The sequence below is a fragment of the Gracilinanus agilis genome, chromosome 6 (genome assembly GCF_016433145.1).
Source record: "Gracilinanus agilis isolate LMUSP501 chromosome 6, AgileGrace, whole genome shotgun sequence".
Classification (NCBI taxonomy): domain Eukaryota; kingdom Metazoa; phylum Chordata; class Mammalia; order Didelphimorphia; family Didelphidae; genus Gracilinanus; species Gracilinanus agilis.
In genome coordinates, this window is record NC_058135.1 from 78,900,430 (window position 1) to 78,912,896 (window position 12,467).

Here is a 12,467-nt window from a genome sequence, read left to right on the forward strand (position 1 = left end):
GACGTTACCATCTGGATGTCCAATAGGCATCTAAAACTTGGCACGTCCAAATCAGAATCCATTATCTCTGCCCCAAATCCACCCCTTTTCTGAATTTTCCTAGTCAGTCAAAGGCGCCTCAGTCCTTTCAGTCACACAGGTTTGCAAGGTCCCGTTTGAATCTTCGCTTTCCCTCATCCACCCTAAGGAATCAGTTTCCAAATCTTGTCAGTTCTGCCTCCAGGATCTCCCTCACACCGGTACCCCTCTAACCACCCACACAGCCAATCAGTCGCGGAACACCTCTCTCCCGTACTATATTATAGCCTCCTCACCGATCTCTCCGCCCTGTGCAATCCATCCGCCACAGAGCTGCCTAGTCAATATTCCGAAGGCTCGGTCTGAGCCACACCATTTCTGGGCTTGAGAAACTCCCGTGAACGACTCCCTTTTATCTCAAGGATAAAGTGCAAGCTCCTCAGTCTGACCTTCACAAATCTAGGTCCAGGCTATCTTTCTAGGCTGACGACTGCGCCGTACTTCTGCCTCATGTTCAAATCAAGTCTGCACCCAGTGATGTCGAGATGAAGGACCAACCACCTCTCTAGGCATATTCCATATTACTCCCCTTCCCAAACTCAACTTTACAGCCAAAATGGCCCGCTTGCTATTCCTCATGGGGTTCCCCTCCTCTAGCCTTCCTTCCCTCCCAACCTCTGAAGGTACCCTGGTTCTCAGGGGCTCTCTTGCCCTCCTCCTGATCCATCCCCCACCCCTTGGAATATATTCTGTATTGGCACCATCCCTCCCAGCCTATTCTGTGCCAGACGTTTGAGCAGGGGAGTGGGGAAGCTGTGGTGTAGAGGGGCCACTCCAACCCTGACCCATCCTCCATACCTACCCTCCACTCCAGCCCCTAGCAACCTTTTTTGCCCTAAATGAAAGAATCCCTAATTATGGCTCTGGCAGGATCCCACAGCTCAAACCCCTGGGGACGGGTGATGATCACTCTTAGCACGATTAGGGACACAAAGGCTACAGCTGGTGCCAGCGGTACTCGCAAGGGGCTCTCTCCCACTCTGAGGCAAAGGGAGTGCAGAGGGCTCTGAGCCAGTGTTCGTAAACTGGCCCGTACTTGTAGAGCTGAATGTATTCAGAGGAGGAGAGAGCAAAAGAAAACTTTCTGTCATAGACCAAGACTGTGGAGCTCTGGAGAGGGTGGTTACTTGGGTTACCTTCTCAATGTGGCTTCCTGTGTTGTGCCTGTCTTTGGGGGTGTCTATACAACCTAAGTAGCTATGGGTTTATTTGGATACTTCAATGATGTGCAATTTTGCAACCTCTCTACAACAATTATTACACCAATAAAATAATTAGTAATACATAATACATTTTCATATAAATATATTAAATTTATATACTGATATATTTATTTTATTTTATTTTTTATTTTAAAAAAAAAATACCATCCATCTTAGAATCAATACTCTGTATTGGTTCCAAGGCAAAAGAGTGGTGAGGGCTAGATGATGGGGGTTAAGTGACTTGCCCAGGGTTACACAGCTAGGAAGTGTCTGAGGCCAGATTTGAACCTAGGACCTCCCATCTCTAGGCCTGGCTCTCAATCCACTGAAACAACCAACTGCATCCCATATATTTGTTTTATAATATATTTACCATTGAATATTATTATGTATAACATATATAACATATGATATATAACATATATTGTATATTATTATATACTGTGTAAATAGAATTAGCTCCAGCCCATTAATAGTCAAAATTCTACTCAACCCAGGCGTGCTAATGATGTCACCCTAACCTCCCTTAGTGGGGAGGGGAGACAAGTTACCCACACGTGACAATAAGTAACAAATCAAGAATAAGGGACTGCCCTTTGGGCAGTCCAAATCAATGTAGAAACTGCCATTTGTCCATTTGAATTAGAGGTGGACCACAGGAAGTGATGAAAGACACGATCTCTTTAAGTAAGTGAGTGAACTTCCTGTGGGGGCAGTGGCCGTCTTGAACTGGAAGAAGAAGCATCTCCTGAGACCACAGACAGCTTACACTCTGTATTGTCACGTGGGTAAGTTAGGCTGACTTCCTTGGCCTGGCTGGGCTGCTTCCAAACTCTGCCTATCTGGCTGTTGGGCCTTGTGGCTTACAGCTTCATTTATTAAGCTTTATAACCTTCTTCTTCAAAGGCCTGGACTAGCCTCTCTCCTTTTCTCTTTACTCCTACTTTTTACCTACCAGACTGTAAATAAACTCTTCAACCTGATGCTGATTTGGGTCTGATTTAATTACGGAATCAACCTGAATTGTTGATTCCTGGCGGCCACATATTTAATATATATCTATAATTACCAAAACTTTCCTTCTTACAATACCTATTATATATTATATACTTATTACATATAAATATATGCATGCTATATGTATTACATATTATATAAAGTATGGTTTAATATTTTTACTGTATAATATATATTATATAACACATATGTATGTATCTATTACATGTTCTCATATAATATACATATGATATATATTAACATAAATAAAATAAATAATAGCAATTTTCATTTAGCACCTTATGGTTTACAAAATGCTTTTCAAACATCTCCTCTGAATGTCATAATAAACTTCTACAAATATCATAATCCCCATTTTGCAGGTGAGGACAACGAGGCTCAAATGCAGTTAGATAACTTACTTATGGTCACATAGCTGGAAAGTATCAGAGCTGGCAAGAGAACTCAGCCAGGCAGGCGTCAGAAACTTACTACCTGCGTGATCCTGGACAAGTCCATTAACCTGTCTACCTCAGTTTCCTCTTCTGTAAAATGAGGATAATAATAGTTCCTGCCTCCTAAGGTTATCAAAAGGATCAAATAAGATAAGGATTGTAAAGTGCTTGCGTGTGGCTTAGAGTAAGCACTATGCAGTTGCTCTTATGATGATGGTGACAGTCATCATCATTATTGCCTACCTCAAAGAGTTGTTGTAAAAGTTAAGATTAAATTATGAGGCTGCTAGTAGCTTTATAAGCTTTATTACACCAAAGTCGTTATAGTAAAGCGAGGGAAATGTAGGGAAGAGGTAAAGAGCTATTTAGCTAAATACCCTATTTGTCATTTGATGGATTGAAGCTCACCACCAACAGGGGTTCCTTCAGGTTCCCAGCTCCAGCCAGAAGAGCAGGAGAGAGATCAAGCAGTGCCTTGGTCTCACCCTATAAGCAATTTTCTCCACCCACTAGCTCTCTCACGTCATTTCTTAGGAACCAATAATAGTTCCTTAATTTGCCTGGCACCGCCTAGTGGGGCAGTGCCTCCTTTCTCTGAGGGTTTTTCTATATTTGCACATCTCAGCAAGAAAGGATCTTCTGATCCCTCCTTTACCATGGTTGGTGATGTCAAACAAAGCGACACAATGGGGAGGGGAATTCCCTTCCTACATCTAAAGACCAAATGAGATACTTGCAAAGCTCCTGGCACAGTGCCTAGCACATAGTAAGCATGGTTCAATAAATGCTTGTTTCATTCCTTCAGCTAAAAATATATAAGAATGTTTTATTTTGGTACCTCTCCCTACTCTTCTGACAATCTTCCTTCAAGTCTTCCTCAGGGGGGAAAACAGCTCAAAAGTCAATTTAGAAGCAAATAGAAAATATCCTTAGGGTCCACATTAAGGTGAAAATCTGCCCCCCCCATTTTTGTTCACCTCCTCTTCTTACTTCTCAATTAGATAAGATAGATTTCTACACCTGAGTGTGGATGTTATTCCCACTTTGTGCCAATACTGATGAGAGTAAGGTACAAGCATTGCTCTCTCATCTTCCTTTCTACTGTATTGATTCTTTCATGCCTCCTTATGTGACTTAATTTACCCCCAACGTTCTCTCCTTTTCTTTTACCAATGTATTATACTCTTTCTTATCCCTCGATTTTTAAAAAATATCATCCCATCACATTCTACTTACTCCCTGCTCTCTGTCTATATAGGTTCCTATTCCTTGTCTGAAGAGAGCTAAAGTTATTAAGTATCCGAAATATCTTCAGTATCGTAAGAACTTTAGGTATCTGAGGTATTTCGAGTATCATAAATATATTAAACATCTTTGTTATCACCTTCCTACTAATGAAATCAATTTAACACCATTGTTTCCCTTGATTACTTTAAGTGTATAAAGTACTTTCCCTAACTTTAAGTATATTAAGTACTTTTCCCTATAGAAATCTCAAGTATGCTAGTTACCACTTTCCCATGAAGGGATGTGATGATTTTAATTCCACTTCAGCTTTTTCTGTTTATGTCTTTATTATTCTTTTAAGTTTGGAACTTGATCATTGAATTTTCTTTAGGTGAAAATCTAGTGCCCAAAGCAAGGAAAGCTCTGTGGAAAAGGTCCCATTACATGACAGTCCCCAGCTTTTTATATGTGACAGTCAGAGCATTGAACACAGGATACTTTGCAGGCATTTACTTAGAGAAACCCACTTAAGGAGGTCAATTTTTGGGGGGGAAGGCTCATTGAATAATAGTCCTTAAATGGAGACTTGCGATTAAAGGAAGAGAATAGATTATTGGATAAGCATGAGGTCTACATCACTCCCAATAAAACCCAGGCTTAAAAAGTACCCCTTGTGCTGGGAGCAACTGAGGTTCAATGGATCCACACGAGGAAGGAAGGGAAGGAATAAGAGGGGGAAGAGGAAGGAAAGGAGAAATAGGAGGAGGAAGACCATCACTTGATTCATTTCAAACCCTGCCTAGGAACCTGGAAACCCATCTCTCTGAAAAATAGCCCCAAAGACTGCTACTACCTCCCCACTTACATTGATCCCAGGGTAGCTAAGAAAGGCCTTATTAAAAGGAGAGGATGAAACCCGACCAGCCATAAATAAGACTGCAATGAGTATCAGGGTTCATTCTCACTTGGAGGTGGATGCTTTCTTAGAGATGAATTTGGCTACTGGGTGCCCTGAGAAAGAAGACCCAAGGACTACTTAGGGAAGAATGAGAAGGTAAGACCCTACATACAAAAAATCAAGGGCATCAAATTACTTTACCTCTGAATAAAACTTCAAACCTCATCCCAGGATGGAACCTTCCAGAGGAAATCCAGACCCTGCCTCAACTCAGCCCAATGCTATTGCTTCTGAAGAACCAAGTTACATGTGTAATGAAATGTACATTTTAGGGTAATGGTCCATATGGAAATTTGTTTTTCTTGACTCTAGGTGTTTGATACAAGAGTGTTTTTTTCTTTTTCTTTTTCAGTGTATTCGGGGGAATGGGAGAGAAAGGGGAGATGGAGATGGGAAAGGAAATGAATTCTTGTTCATTAAAAAAATAAAACTAAGAAAAAAATAGCTAAGCTGGAAAACATTCAGAGTAGGACAACCAAGATGGTGAAGAACCATATATAGACAACACATATCTTAACTTAAAGAAGCCTTGGGAGAGGGGACTATGATAGTTGTCTTCAAGTCTTGAAGGCTGTCACAGATCTGAGGGATTAGACCTGTTCTACTGGGGTCTAGGAACAACCTTGCCCTTTCCTCAATCTGCAACTGGAGCAGCCTCAGTTTAGATGAAAAGTTTCTTCCCTAATCCTTTCCTAGGCTGGGCTAGGTAACCCTATACCCCCCAAATCACCAAAACTGAAAATTTTCCAGTTGCACTTACAACACATATAGGAGATTTCAGATCTGATGGGGAAAGTCCCATGGTCCACAACTGCAAAGCAGATGGTAAACCTAAGAACCAGTAGCATGATCCAGGTTCTAAAGAATGTTTCCTGATAACTGACTGGTAATTACCTTTTGGGAAATACAGTAAAATAAATTTCAGGGTGTTTTAAAGACACTAGCTGCTAATTTCTTTTTTTAGGAAGATTTTCTTAGGAAAGGAGTAGACTTGCAAATGTCAATTAAAACGTGAATGATTCCTACAGGAAATATTTAAGAAAGTTGAGGCTCTTCTCTTTCCAGAGTGGAACAGTTTGATGGAAAATCCAGAAAGGTGATGACTCCTCCTGCTCCTCTTCCCCTCTCCTCCCTCACATACCTACCAGCTTTGCCATTGGTTCATATATATATGTTTTTAATCTCTTCTTTTCTCTTTGCAATGATGAGACATGAGTGAATTCATTTTATTTTTATAATCCAAATTCAAAAGTAACTACCAAGTGATTGAAGCTGTTGTACACACGTGTTCAGAGTGTATTCTAAAAGAACAAGTCAATTGTGGAGGTAGGGGTCTACTCCTCAGCCTCCTTCTCCTCCTCTTCTTCTTTGACTTCTTGTTCTCATAGATTGTGATTTGATGAGAATCATCTTTGCACAGATTATAATAGAAACAATGACTATCAGGGTTTTCATCATGTATATTAGTCTATTTTTTCCCCCTAAAAGGCAAGGAAACTGTCCTGACAACTTGATAGGTCCAAGAAACTAAGATTTGGCCCCGTAAATCCTAATTTCTTAAGACCTAGAAAGAAGATAAGTGGTCTCATGGCCCATGAGTCATCACATCCTGCCATGATTACTAGAGCTGCTATGTCTGCATGAAGATGGAGAGTTGATTTGTGTGTACTATATCCTTTTTGGGTATCCTTTCTTGGCTAAGGCAAAGAGTTCCCTTTGATTTTAGTCTACACAATTTCCAGCCTGGAGATTATGTCTACATTAGAAACTTTATTAGGAAGTCTGTGTTAGAACCTAAGTGGCATGGTCCATCCCAATTAATCTTAACAACCCCTAGTGCAATCAAGGTTAAGGGGAGGGATCCATGGTTCCATGTCACCCATGTCAAGCCAGCAAAAGATATGTCCCAACAACAACAAGACCCGGTCATCATACAGCACAATGATCAATTAGCACCAATCATCCAGCCAAGTAGTGAGACCAGAGCAAGTCCACAATCTAAAGATCAGACCATAGCTTTCCAGCAATTCACTTATGAGCCAGAATCAGTGCAAGAGTCAGGGAACAGCCAAAGATTACACCAACATCCAAATGACTATCTCACAACTAATTACAATCACTTAGAAACACCCATAGATTATCATGACAGTGAAGAAGAATCAGCTACAGAAGAAGAGACATCTGAACTTCAATCAAGACCTAGACAGTGACATCGACGAATAATTGCAAAGGCACAAATGACATCATAATGAACTCTTTGTTTAACTTTGATCAACTTTATTTAACTGCAAGAAGAAGAAAGAAGAAAAGATTAGTCACGTTTCATGGACACACAACTTTTGTCGTGACACAAGTCAACACAACTGAATGTCAGTTCCAGTTCAAGTTGACAACCACCTGTAGTAACATCCTACGTCACAACAGAGGCGTTGCTGACTTCTCGGATCATCACAAGGACATCAACGCTGAGGACTACAAGGACAACTGTGTCCTGTCTATACAACTGGTGTATTGGACAACAGCGCTGTGAAGAGGATCATCTGATCAGCATTGGATCCATGCATTTGGAGAGCACATCTTACATCCAACAGAATTCTCACTGCACCCAACACTTTAGAATTTCATCCACTCAGTACATGCAATTGGTAGAAGAATTCTGAAGGAGTAAGTATGTGACACTTCATCACACAGTCAGGTCATACTGGACAACACATAATGCATTTCTGACTTCACATATACATATTAATATTAACTTACACATGGGAGAGAAGGGTTTGTCAGCCTTAGCTTAGAGTTTTTCTCTTACTTTGGTTCAGACACCTTCTACTCAAAACCATCTGACATTTCTTTTTTTAAAGAATGTAAATATGTAAATGCTTGCTTACTAACCCTTAGGAATAGTTTCCTTAGTAATAATTTTTACTAACACACAGGAACAGAATATTTAGTTTGATAAGTTAGACTAGGGTCAGAATTTTCTTTGTAAATATTGTGTATAGTTTATGGTTTAACCAAGAGGCTTATAATTAGTGTTAGGTTTACTTATCTTTACTAATGCTTCCTAACATAGGCATAAGGGTACTAACATATTGACATCCTAACTCTTAGGGAGATTGAATTAGGTTTTAGAAACTTGCTAGAAATTTTTCTTAGTTGTTACTTTTATTGCTTGTTCATGAAGTTAGAAGATTTCATAGCTAGAGTTTATTACTTTGTTTTATTTAGGTAATGTTTTGCTTTAAAACTGTTCTGTTGATATTTTGTGTTTAATCTTGTTTTTCCTTTCTGTTCAAAATTTTTTTAAAACTTTAATGCCCATTCCTTTCCTTTACCTTTCCCATAACCCGTCTTAGTTTAGCTTAGAATAGTAATAGAGTAAGAATAGGAGCTGAGAAACCCTTTTCTTGTTTTGCAATGCTTAGATAGGAATAAGAGGATAGTTTAGTTTAACCCTAGTGTAAGTGTAGAATTCTTTGAGAACTTAGGGACCTGGAAATGTAGCAAGGTACAAATTTCCTAAAGACAAATGAGCAAATTGTAATGCAGAATTTATGCAAGATCTCTTGCATTTGCAAAATTACCCAAGGCAATCCTGTCAGTTAGGAGAATGGAACTCTGACCTGGCAGGTGCCAGTCCCAGGAGCTGACAGTTTGATCTGGGACTATAAAAACCCCTGCAGAACCAAGCTGGGGGTTCTGATTTCCTGACCTCACCCAGACAACCTGCTATCCCTGACTTCCCCTTGGGGACCCAGGGAGTTGAAGGGAGGTTGAAGGGAGGTTGAAGGGAGGTTTGGGTTGTGGAAAGTGGGCAGGATTTAGATTAGGGCAGCCTAGCAACAGGGATACCCCTAAACCAATTCATCAACTATATCTGTCTAGCTGGTGTACCAAACAACATCAGGGCAGTGTTAAACTATCTCTGACAGAGAGCTGATTCCCTCAGCCTGACCTTACCTTTCAGGTCCATAGCCAACCCTTGCCAGTCGTTCCTAGCAACAGCCTCTCAAGAGCCCTAAGCCCTCTTACCTCAGTTTTCCCTTCCATGTTAAAATAAAACCCTTAGCCTGAAAGTGAGAGTTTCTATAATTATTATAATATCATCTTGGGCTAAGGGGCTGAGGAGAGGGGAGAATAGCAACCACTTGACTTTAAAGGAAGTACTAGGCAAGCATCTATTGTATCCAGAAAGTGTGTGACCTTTACTTCCCGTTGAGTTCTGCTTTCACTCCAGCAGGGAGGGACCCTCACTCTCCACCTTAAAGGAGCCTATAGGTAGCAGGGAGACTGAATGGCATCGCAGCTCAGGCTAGACATCACTGACAATCTCAAATCACCTGCTACTGTAGTTACAGGCTCCCAGGCCCAGGTGACTCACTTGTACCACCAGCTCCTCTATTATCAGCCACATTATCCACCTATTACAAAAGTAAATCTCCTTTTGTTAACTGTTAAATATTCCAGCAATGGCAAAGTAACCTCCTTTTGTTTACTGTTGAATATACCATGGAAGTTTCATTTCTTTTCAATCTTGAACCTGAAGACTGATCTGAGTCAGGTTTGGCCTACAGGAGAAGTCATGTAAGGCTGTACCAGTGGTTCCCAATATGAGAGCTCTAGATTCCTTAGAGGTCACTGGAGTTATTTATGGCAAAGGATTTTTGAAATCTTATGTAGATCAAACCTGGTCATTTTCATCTTTCTGTAGTGCCAACAAAATATTCAGAATGATTTAGTATAACAAATAAGCTCATATATCTCCTGGGAACTGAATCAATAATTTGTCTTGTGTATAAAGAGCTATCATACAATGTGGTCCTCAAAAGAAAATACATTCCTTAAGGGCAGAGACCATTTTGGTTTTGTCCTAATATTCTTTGCCCCTAGCTTGATACATGGTAGTTTCGTTAATAAATGCTTTTTAATTTAACATGTATATTGTAATTTTTCAAATATATATAGATGTTGTTGTGATTAATGAAATGCAAATTTATTTTAAAGTGTTTCCAATTCATGGTAACTTTTTGTCCTTGTTAATTTTCCTTTAATAGTTTTTATTCTGAAATTAACAAACATTAAATAAAATGAACATTTCTGTTCTTTGTACTTTGTAGAAGAGGAAGGGATTTTACGTGCAACTATGAAGTCTATTCTATAGAGATTGATTTTCTTTTTAAATATACAATAAGTACCAGTAGAAATACGCATCAGCCATGGGGGAGAGGAGCTGGGATGGGGTGAAGAGGAAAGTAAGAGCATGAATTATGTAACCATGTTAACTTTTCTAAAAAATAAATATTAATAAATGTTTAAAAATTAACAAATATATATATAATAAGTGCAACCTGAATTGTCAAGGCTGTCCTCTTAATCCGTTGTTCTTTCTGAATTTTTTCTTATTTAAAAAAAATTTTTTCACTCATTTCCCCTCCTTTCTCCCTCTCCCCTCCAAATATTCTATCAATAGATGCTAATAGTATAGATATTGTATTGTATCATGTAATATCATGTTATATTATATTAATTATATTATATTAGCATTGGGGAAGTTGGGTATCACAGCAGATAGAGTACTAAGTCTGGAGTTAGGAAGCCCTGAATTCAAATCTAGCCCTGGATACATCCCAGCTGTATAAAACTGGGCAAATCACTTAATGCCATTTGTCTAAGAATCCACATCAGGATTCTGCTAGGCAGGTCTCATATGGACTGAACCAAACTGGGAAAAAAAAAAGAATGGGAGACACTGATCTAAATGGAATGTAACACTGAGTTTCATGCTGCTTATATTGTTTTCTAGTAATTTGCATTGTACAACATTAGTCTTGTCTCTTCAACTAATTTTAAGTTCCTTGAGGACAAGGAATTTTGTCTTTTTTTTTTTTAATTTCCCAAAGAACTGAGTAAAATGGAAACACTACTTGCTCTATAAATACTTGTCATTTAATTTGGGTTTTTTATTCTTCTACCCTTGAAACTTAAACTCAGCCAGGTGATAGAAAACTAGACCTGGCATCAAGAAGACCTGAGTCCAAATCCAGCCTCAGACACAGTCATTTAGCTTCTGTCTGTCTTAGTTTCCCCAACTATAAAATGAGTATAATTATAGCACCTACCTTCCACAGTTTTAAGAATGAAGTGAAATAACATTTATAAAGCACTTGGCATGATGTCTGCACATAGTAGGCTTTTGATAAATGCTTATTTTCTTCCATTGGCTTCTTTAATTAATTAGCAATGTCACTGGAAAGAATGGGAAATGAATAGCAACAGCTAATCTGTTCCCTTGTTATATACTCTAAAAAATTAGGACAAGTTAAAGTAATTAGTAAAACCTATATTTGGAGAATTCCCTTTAGGTTTTCTTATTCAAACTCTTATTGATCCTTAATAATCAAAAAGACTAAAGTAATAACAGAGTCTCTACTCGGTTCAGGGTAGAATGCGCATCCTGAGAGAAATATATTACTTGATGACAGAACTCAAAAACAAGATTCCTAAATTCTATTCTATATCTGCCTCAGACTTCACAAGAGGCTTTAAGCCTTCCTTTTCTGACCTATGCAGGGAGAATCATTATTCTGCCCTAGCCAAGCCCCTGGAGCAGTGCCTTCCCTCTTTTAATTATTTTTTCCTTTATAAACATCACTTTGCAGATATTCGCTTGGGTGCCACCACTCCCATTATATTGTAAGCTCCTTGAGGGCAGAGACTATCTTTTGCCTCTTTTTGTAACTCCGGGACTTAGCACAGTGCCTGGCACATAGTAAATGCTTAATAAATGTTTACTGATTGATTGGCCAAGTACTGTTCTTTACAATGTGCCAGTTACATCAACACAGGACTCACTCTGGGCCTAGCTCAATTACCTTCATGCAATAGGGCAGAAACTGAGACCAAACAAGGATAGATTCTAAGGATTTAGATTCAAGTTAATTTCTATGCAAAGGAATCATCACATTTACTTCTCGTTGTGTGTGTGTGTGTGTGTGTGTGTGTTTTAAAGAAAAACATAGATTTCTCCTTTCCTCTATGAAAAAACAAAGTTTTTTTTTTAATTGATCAGTTCTCTCTTCCACTAAATAACTACCTCATTACGGCATTGAAACAACTCTGATGTAGTGGAAAAATTTTAAAGTATAGTAGAAAGTGTTATGCCTCAGCCTCTGCTGACAGCCTGTGCCTTTGCTGTGGGTTGCTAACCAGTTTCTCAGACTTTCTCATTGGGGTTGGGGAGAAACACAGGTTTGCAAGTATGGCAAGCCACCCAGTAAGACAAAAGCCGGTGAGGTATTCAAACCCCTTTTGTCCCACAGAGCACAGAGGCCAGATTATCCCACAGAGGGGGAAATGCTTTCTCAGGCCTAGGAATTCTTGGCTAGGTCAGCTTCTCAGAATGGTTTCCCCTCTGCCTGTGGAGGAGACTGGGGAAACTCTAGGAAGTGGAAAGAGGGGGAGGGTGCCAGCTCTTCAACACTCAATGGAAGCCTGTGTTTTCCTGGAGATACTTCTGCTTCCTAGCCCATGAGCCTGTACATCACCTAGTAG